Source organism: Benincasa hispida, chromosome 7, assembly GCF_009727055.1.
Source record: "Benincasa hispida cultivar B227 chromosome 7, ASM972705v1, whole genome shotgun sequence".
NCBI classification, from domain to species: domain Eukaryota; kingdom Viridiplantae; phylum Streptophyta; class Magnoliopsida; order Cucurbitales; family Cucurbitaceae; genus Benincasa; species Benincasa hispida.
Genome location: NC_052355.1, coordinates 5,826,125 through 5,833,758, shown reverse-complemented (window position 1 = coordinate 5,833,758; position 7,634 = coordinate 5,826,125). Strand labels below are relative to the sequence as shown.

The 7,634-nt window shown below is 36.1% G+C and overlaps 1 non-coding gene across 1 annotated transcript; it reads left to right on the top strand.

Moving 5' to 3' along the window:
* The first annotated feature begins 5,320 nt into the window (after positions 1-5,320).
* Positions 5,321-5,392, top strand: TRNAM-CAU. Its single transcript has one exon. It is a non-coding gene; the product is annotated as a tRNA-Met (tRNA).
* Positions 5,393-7,634: the final 2,242 nt, after the last annotated feature.

The window sequence follows — 7,634 nt, the reverse complement described above, 5'->3', positions numbered from 1 at the left end:
ATCGCTCTAGAGGATCTCGCTGGCATCGCTGTAGAGTATCTCGCTAGCATCGCTCTAGAGGATCTCGCTAGCATCGCTCTAGAGGATCTCGCTAGCATCACTCAGGGGGATCTCGTTGACCTCGCTCAGAGGGATCTCACTAGTAAAGCTATCTCTATTGATGGAAGTTCCTTTAATAAATGAATTATTTAAGGTATTTTATTAGGAATTCTAAGTAGTTCAATCGGGAATTATATCTTTTCAGGCCAAGAAGAGCTAGGGGAAGCGTATAAACCAATAAGAGCCTGACGAACTATGAGTGACTAAGTAAACTTAAGATTTATAATACTCATGCACATATGATCAAGTAAAGCACAGTGACATTAATGATGTATTTATACTTTCTCAAGCAATAAATGGTTGGAGAATAAATTAATTCATGTTTCTCGGCTTATATGTGTGTAGCACAGGCCAAGGTATGTGGTGTAACCATTACAAAAGCTATGTTCTGATTTTGACATATGCTTCCTATAGGAGATTATGAGAGAATGAGTTCTTATGTAAATGAGTGACAATGGAACAGCTCTTGTGTAAATACTAGGCAATGGAACTTAATTTGATGTTACAAAATACGCATTTGATACCGAAGGACATTGAGAAGGTATCTAACCAATTAGGTACCGAAAGAAATTTTAGAAGGTACGTGGCCAATTTGATACCGAAGGACATTTGAGAAGGTATCTGGCCAATTTGATACCGAAGGACATATGAGAAGGCATAGTAACTCGATACTGAAGGACAAATTTGAGAAGGTATCTAAGCGAAAGTACCTAAAATATGATGGTACTTAGTGTGGCCACATGCATGTAGGCAGTTATGGATAAGAGACCGAAGTATGGGTCTCTTGGTCGGTAATAAACGTTTGGGAGCTAGAACGTTTAGGCTCGTTCTCAACTAGGAATAATAATGTTTAATGATGTTTGAGAATGGTTTACAGCTACATGTAGAGACATTTTCTTGAGTTTACTCATTGCCATATTTACATGTTTATAGTGATGCTATGCTTGTTGCTTTTTGATTCTATAGTCACTCACTGAGCTTTTAGCTCACAGAATTTCTGTGTTTTCCCTTTTTCGGTAGCGGTCAGTTTCCTTAAGCCTGCTGCTGCTTGCCACTAAAAGACTCGGCTTATCAAAAGACTTAGGTTGATGATATTTTTATGTACATATGTTTTGTGAGGGACTAGGGCTTCTGTAGGAATGTTTGGGCCACCTGTGTATATTTTTTTTATCCTATAAAAATAATGTTTGGGCTGTATACATGTATTTATGTACCCTTTGTAGAACCTTAAGAGAGGTTAGCTGTTTGCGTATATTACTAGTCAGATGAATAAGTTAGTATTTAGATTAGAAGGCTTGGGTGATGAGTGCTGGTAGTAGGGCTAGTAACTACCACCGTCATATCCTCTTCTAGAATAAAAAGGTAATCTGGGAGGGGATTGTGACACCTTTTTCCATCTCGTTCAACTCCACAAACATCTCGCGTTCTCTACACATGTGATTCAAGGCTTCTGTGTCAAGATACCACATACTATCTTGACTCTCTTCTTTTCCCTTTGAAACCATAAATCCTTCCATTCTCTTCTACATAATTGGTTGCCCTTGATAGGCTTTTGATGTGTTAGTGGTTGATTGGTCTTGATGCTTTCGTTCAATCGACTCTGTTTGAGATGAGTAACACTCATTTGCATAATGCCCATATTTGTTGCAATTATAACATTTTACCGAGATTTATCTTTCCCGGACCTTCCACCACGTCTTCCACGACCTCGACTTCCTCTTCCTCTTGAGGATTCAGACAAGTTTTTAGAAACATCGGTGTTGGCTTCACCTCTTCCACCATGGCCTCGACCATCATGACCTCTTCCAAGTCCACGACTATTCTCCTCCTTGATTTTGAGTTGGAGAAGTTGTTCAACGGTCTCTAATTACTCCATCCTTCTTTTCTTTTTCTCCTCATAGGCTTGTAACGGGCCTATAAATTGTTCAATTGTCATGTTCTCGAGATCCTGTGTCTCCTCAATCGTCGTGGAGATAATCTCGAACTTTGTATTTAGGCTTCGGAAACCTTCTCCATGAACAAATATCGGTGATTTATTCACCATTCCGTCTCAATTGCTTGACGACAACCATTACTTTTGTGTGATATTCCACTATCACCTCCGTCTCCTTCATTTGTAAAGATTCAAACTCGCCACGTAAGGTTTGCAACCGCACCTTTTTCACACGATCGGCTTCTCTATGAGTCGATTGGAGCTTGTCCCATGCCACCTTTGACGTCTCCACATTGGCAATGGTCTCAAACGTATCTTCGTCCACCGATTGATACAAGATATAAAGGGCCTTCTTGTCCTTCTTTCTTGTCTCCTTTAACGCATCTCTTTGTGCTTGATCGGCTTCAGCTTCTGCCTCTTGGAAATTGTTCTCTACGATCTCCCACACGTCTTGTGCTCCTAGTAACACTTTTATCCTGATGCTCCAATTGTCATAGTTGAGCTTGGTAAGTATTGGTAGTTGAAGTGAACCTATCCCACCGTTGGCCATTTTTCTCTCAATATTTTCTACTAGCTCTGATACCATTATGTTAGAAAAAAACGTGGAGGACAAATATGAAAAATGAGAGATATATTTTTCATTCAACTAAGCATGCTTTTATATAGGCTTACAAACATAACCATAGGAATGCCAATGGTTTAAAGCTATAAATGTCATCAAATGCTCATAAGTCACATAACTCCTATAACTCAAAAATCACTATTGGTTACAAAAAACTAAAAGTCACAAAACCCAAAAGTCACAAAAAAGTTTAATAATGACAAACTTTTCAACACAGGATGCCAATGTGGTTTGGCTTTCTTAAAAACCTTAGCATATCTTAGAATATTAAATAATGTCGCTGTTGGTTATCAGATAAATAGTGTAAACAATTAAAACCACCAGAAGTGTCATCACCATATGTTTTAAGAACATCATTCTTAAATTTCATCATGCTCTTATCAAACCATTAAGCAAACAATTAACTTTCCTTGGTTCGACAGAAGTCTCATCAACAAGTTTGATCCTCTGACAAATATGTACCTCATAATGGTAGTTCATAGATCGATAAATATTAAATGTTACCTCTTCCTCGATAACCCTTTGTTAAGCCTGCTATCACTTCGTTAGGCCTGTTTTTGCAAAAGAAAAGCTAATTAGCCCAAATGATGAAAAAAATAAAATGAGGGCCTTTACCTTGATCCAATTCGAGAGGCCCTGATCTTTGCCCCAAATTTCTTTGGTTGGTAAAGACCTTGGTTGAGAAGTGCCCACGATTTTCTAGCTGATGAGTTATACGTGGTTGAACCCACTGATTTTTGTCTGATAGAAAATGAAAAAGACTTTTGATTTCTGATGGGTGATTAATGCAAAACAAAATTTCTCTCTCTCTCTAGTTTTCAGATTCTCTCGTTCTCTGCCTTTCTGTATTCTTTTCTTTCTTCTACCCTTAATGCCTTTTTGTTTAATCTGTGTGATTGTTTACGAGTATACGATGGGGATGCTTGCAGTCGGGTAGACGATGGTAGAGGAAAAGAGGTAGACGATCATGCAATCGTGTAGACGATTACTAGAAGAAAGGTAGACGATCGTTTGTTCTTCTAGACGATATGAAGGAAAAAGGTAAACGATGAACGATCTTGTAGATGATGAGAAGAGAAGAAGAAATTTACACTACGATGTACGTGGTTTGGCTATGAAACCCTACGTCCATGGGAAGGAGAGAGTTTTATTAAGAAGCTAAGTCACAAACCTTTTTCTTTACAGATTGTTCAAGATTTTCTTGAAGCTATGTATATGTTGTTGTTTTATCTAAAATTTGTAAATGATGAGTTTATATACTAATTTCTGATACAAGTAGTTACAATAACTAACTGTAAAGATTAAAGAAATGTGAAACAACTTCTTGATGTTGATGTATGAGCTTATATTCTTCACCCTTCATGGCAACTTACCCTACTGAACATTAATCAAAGCCCTTTAGGTGGCAAAAATGGGCAACTCAAGATTATTTGAACATCTATGTCCTCCTCTTTCTCTATAAAGAAAAAATCTGCATGAAAAATAAACTTGTTGAGCTTAACTAATCTGTCCACTACTATACCCTAAGGACTGCTAGCTAGGAGTGTTCAAAAATCAATTTGAATCGACTAACCAGACAAAAATGACTGGTTTGGTCTAACTTTCATCAAAATAAATGACTTCTCGATTGATTAAATAAAGAAAACCAAAAAATTTTGTTCGATTCTCAATTCACTATAACAAAAATCTAAAATAAATTGAACTGAACCGAAGTACTAATATACATATATGTTTATTTATTTAAATTATATAAGCTCAACCCATAGTTATTTTTAATTCAAGGAGGGCTAATTCCCACCAACCCAGTCTCATCACATGTCTTCTCAGCTTCTTTTCTACTCATTCAGGTGAAGTGGTTGTTAAAAACAAAAAAAAAAAAAGAATTTAAAATAAAACCCCACTTTGATCGTGTTTGGTAGACTATTTGAAAACAAAGAATTTAATGAAAATATAGTTGTATTTTATGTTTTCAGATATATGTTTAATAGCAGAATTAAAATTTTAATTCCAATTTAAATTTTTTTTCAAAATGTGTTTGATTATCTTTATAAATCACAAGACTAATTGTAATTATTCACTAAATATTATGTTAAATATAAACTATTACTAATTAATTTATGAATTTGTTTTATGTTAAAAAAACTAGTATAACTATTATTTTGTGATATCATATAATAAATAATATATTCTATATTTTAATTTAACAAAATTATTGTGAGTTTATCACATGAAATACTACATTTGTTAATGTTTTATCTATTTTTAGTATAATTTCTACATTTAAAATATCAAATTAAAAAATATGGATATGTTGAAAATACAAAGAATTGTTGTCATGATTTATACTCTTTGGATCATAAATTTTGCTATACTTGCAATTGTTTAGAAATGTTGTTATATACTTAATTATTAGCAATTATCCAAAAATATAAGAGTTGGATTGGATTGGGTTGTACAAGCCATTCGATGTATTTAAGTAGACAACATAACCAATGTTTGTCCAAAAAAATGTCAACCCCAATGCAACTCGACCCCATGCACCCTAATGATTTTTTAAAAAGAAAAACTTGTCATCAAGTTTTCTCCAAAATAGAAAAAGAAAGAACGAAAATTGGAAGTTTGAGTTTATTAGATAAGTAAACTGAAAAGTTATTTGCATCTCACCAATCAGAGTGGCGCAGCGGAAGCGTGGTGGGCCCATAACCCACAGGTCCCAGGATCGAAACCTGGCTCTGATAAAAAGGCTCTGATAAAAAGGAAGTCTCCCAATGTGTTTTTTTACACGATTTTTACAATTTTGCTGATTGAAGCATGGCTATTTGAATTTTGTTTGATCAGTTTTAAGGAAATAGAGGGTCGAAGAAATTGACCTGGACAGTGTTTATTAAAACAATGAGACTATTGTTTATTAAAGCATGGACAAGATTATCACATTGGTTTTAAATTGTAGCCAAACCCATTATTCTCTGGCAGTAAGCTTTGAATCAAATGAAAGCTTAAGAGAATGGCATATTTCAGCTTAAGTTTATGGATAAATTGGAGCATTTTGAGGATTAATAAACATAAGAAGAGTTGTGATTATTAAGAGAAACAATGGAGCATTGCAACGTTGCAAAGGAGCGTCGAAATGCCCCAACCTTTGTTGCAACAGCCAAAAACTTGAGACAACAACTTCGCATACTACGAAGTTTCATGAAAAACCAAATCTCGCCACTACAAAAATTTTGGCTCATTTGATCTTATATGATCTCCTAATTTGAATGAAGAAGATAACCCAAGTCTAAAAAGGATTCCTAAGATCCTGTTTAGTAATCATATTGATTTTTTTTTAAAAAAATTAATCCTATAAACACTCACGTCACCTCTAAATTTCACGTTTTGTTGTCTAATTTTTATCAATATTTTCAAAGACCCATCATTTTTTTTAAAAAATAAAAAAAGAAGTTTTTAAAAACTTGTTTTGTCTTGGAATCTAGCTAAAAATTTACCTTCTACTTAATAAATATACAAATAATTGTAAGAAATGGAAATAAACAAGAATGAATGGCTACAAAACGGGGCCTAAGATATTTTAAGAGCCCGAAATATATTGGGATTGGGGATATATCCTTCCCTATTAAAAGAATCCTGCATTTCATTTCAAGGAAAGACTAATTGGAGAGAAAAATCTCTAATAACTTTCTACCTATTGAAGGAATCTAGAGAGACACATATTGAGACCAGCTGAAGAAGACAATAGGAATGAATGTGGTACTGATGACATGCAGAAATGCAGGTCATCTTAGGCCTTTTACTTAGAACTATGAAGGTTGTTAGGCAGAATATGCGGCAATCATGATAGGAGTTCACGAGAAAGTGAGCTAGCGTCGGTCAGTATGATGAATCTCAGCTAACCCGTTACTTTACATTAATTATGCGTTCAATATTCTATTTTTGTAGCCAATACAGGAAATGGACGCAAACGTGGAAACCAGACCACCGCATAGACGACCGCGTGCAGAGAAACACTCCATTGCAAAGGCAAATGCATCGATCAATGTATGGATGTTGCGGTAATTAGCTATATGCGTCCATCGCATGGGAGTTGCGCTCGTCAGGCGATTACAATCATTGTGTAGAGTTGCGGCGAATGTGCTCATTGAATGATTGCGGCTACGCGACAATGCATACTAATGGGATCAATACAAGGTTGGTGGAGTGAATGCATCAACGCATCTACCTCGAGAAAAACCAAAAGATGATATTGACATTTCATCTACCACGCCGTTAGTGGCAGAGATTCAGAAAAGGACTAACGCGTCGAACGTCAAACTCAGAGTAGTCCAATTAATCTTGTCGGCGACCCAAGCTCTATAAATATAAGCCAACGAGCTGAAATTCAAATCATCCAGAAATTATCCCTAAAACCGGGGATTTTCCCCGTGATCCAAACAAACTGCATGAGAAGATGGCTGAGAGTTCTTCATCTCCTTCCTCCATTCTGAGTGACGACCAGAGCCTTCGACTGGAGTTAGATCTCGAGAGAGTCAGCTCTTCCACCCATCTATGGCATCACTGGCAGCCTTGACGCTCGTCCACTGGAAGTAAAGCTTTGCTTCCAGCCAGTCATTTCTTTTTCCTTTCTTTTCTTATATTGTATTGTATGACATTCTGTGATTAAGGAATTAATACAACTTGTTTTCAATACACTTCTCTGTTTCCTTCAACTCTATCTCCATCTTCTTTGCTTAGCATCTTTACTTTCATTGAAACACTTAGTGGGAGTACTTAGGTATTGCATACTTAGTCATGTGGATTAGGGAGATAAAGCATGTAGCAACCCACCGAGAGGTGTGCGTTGCACGAGTGTGTGAGTAATCTTATTTGCTTAGTGTGAAGCTACTGCAACGCCTGTCTATAGGCTAACGCATTGCTTGTCTATGAGTAAAGTCAACAACAATCAATTGCCCGGGAGGGTAAGTGGTTGGACGCATTAAGCAA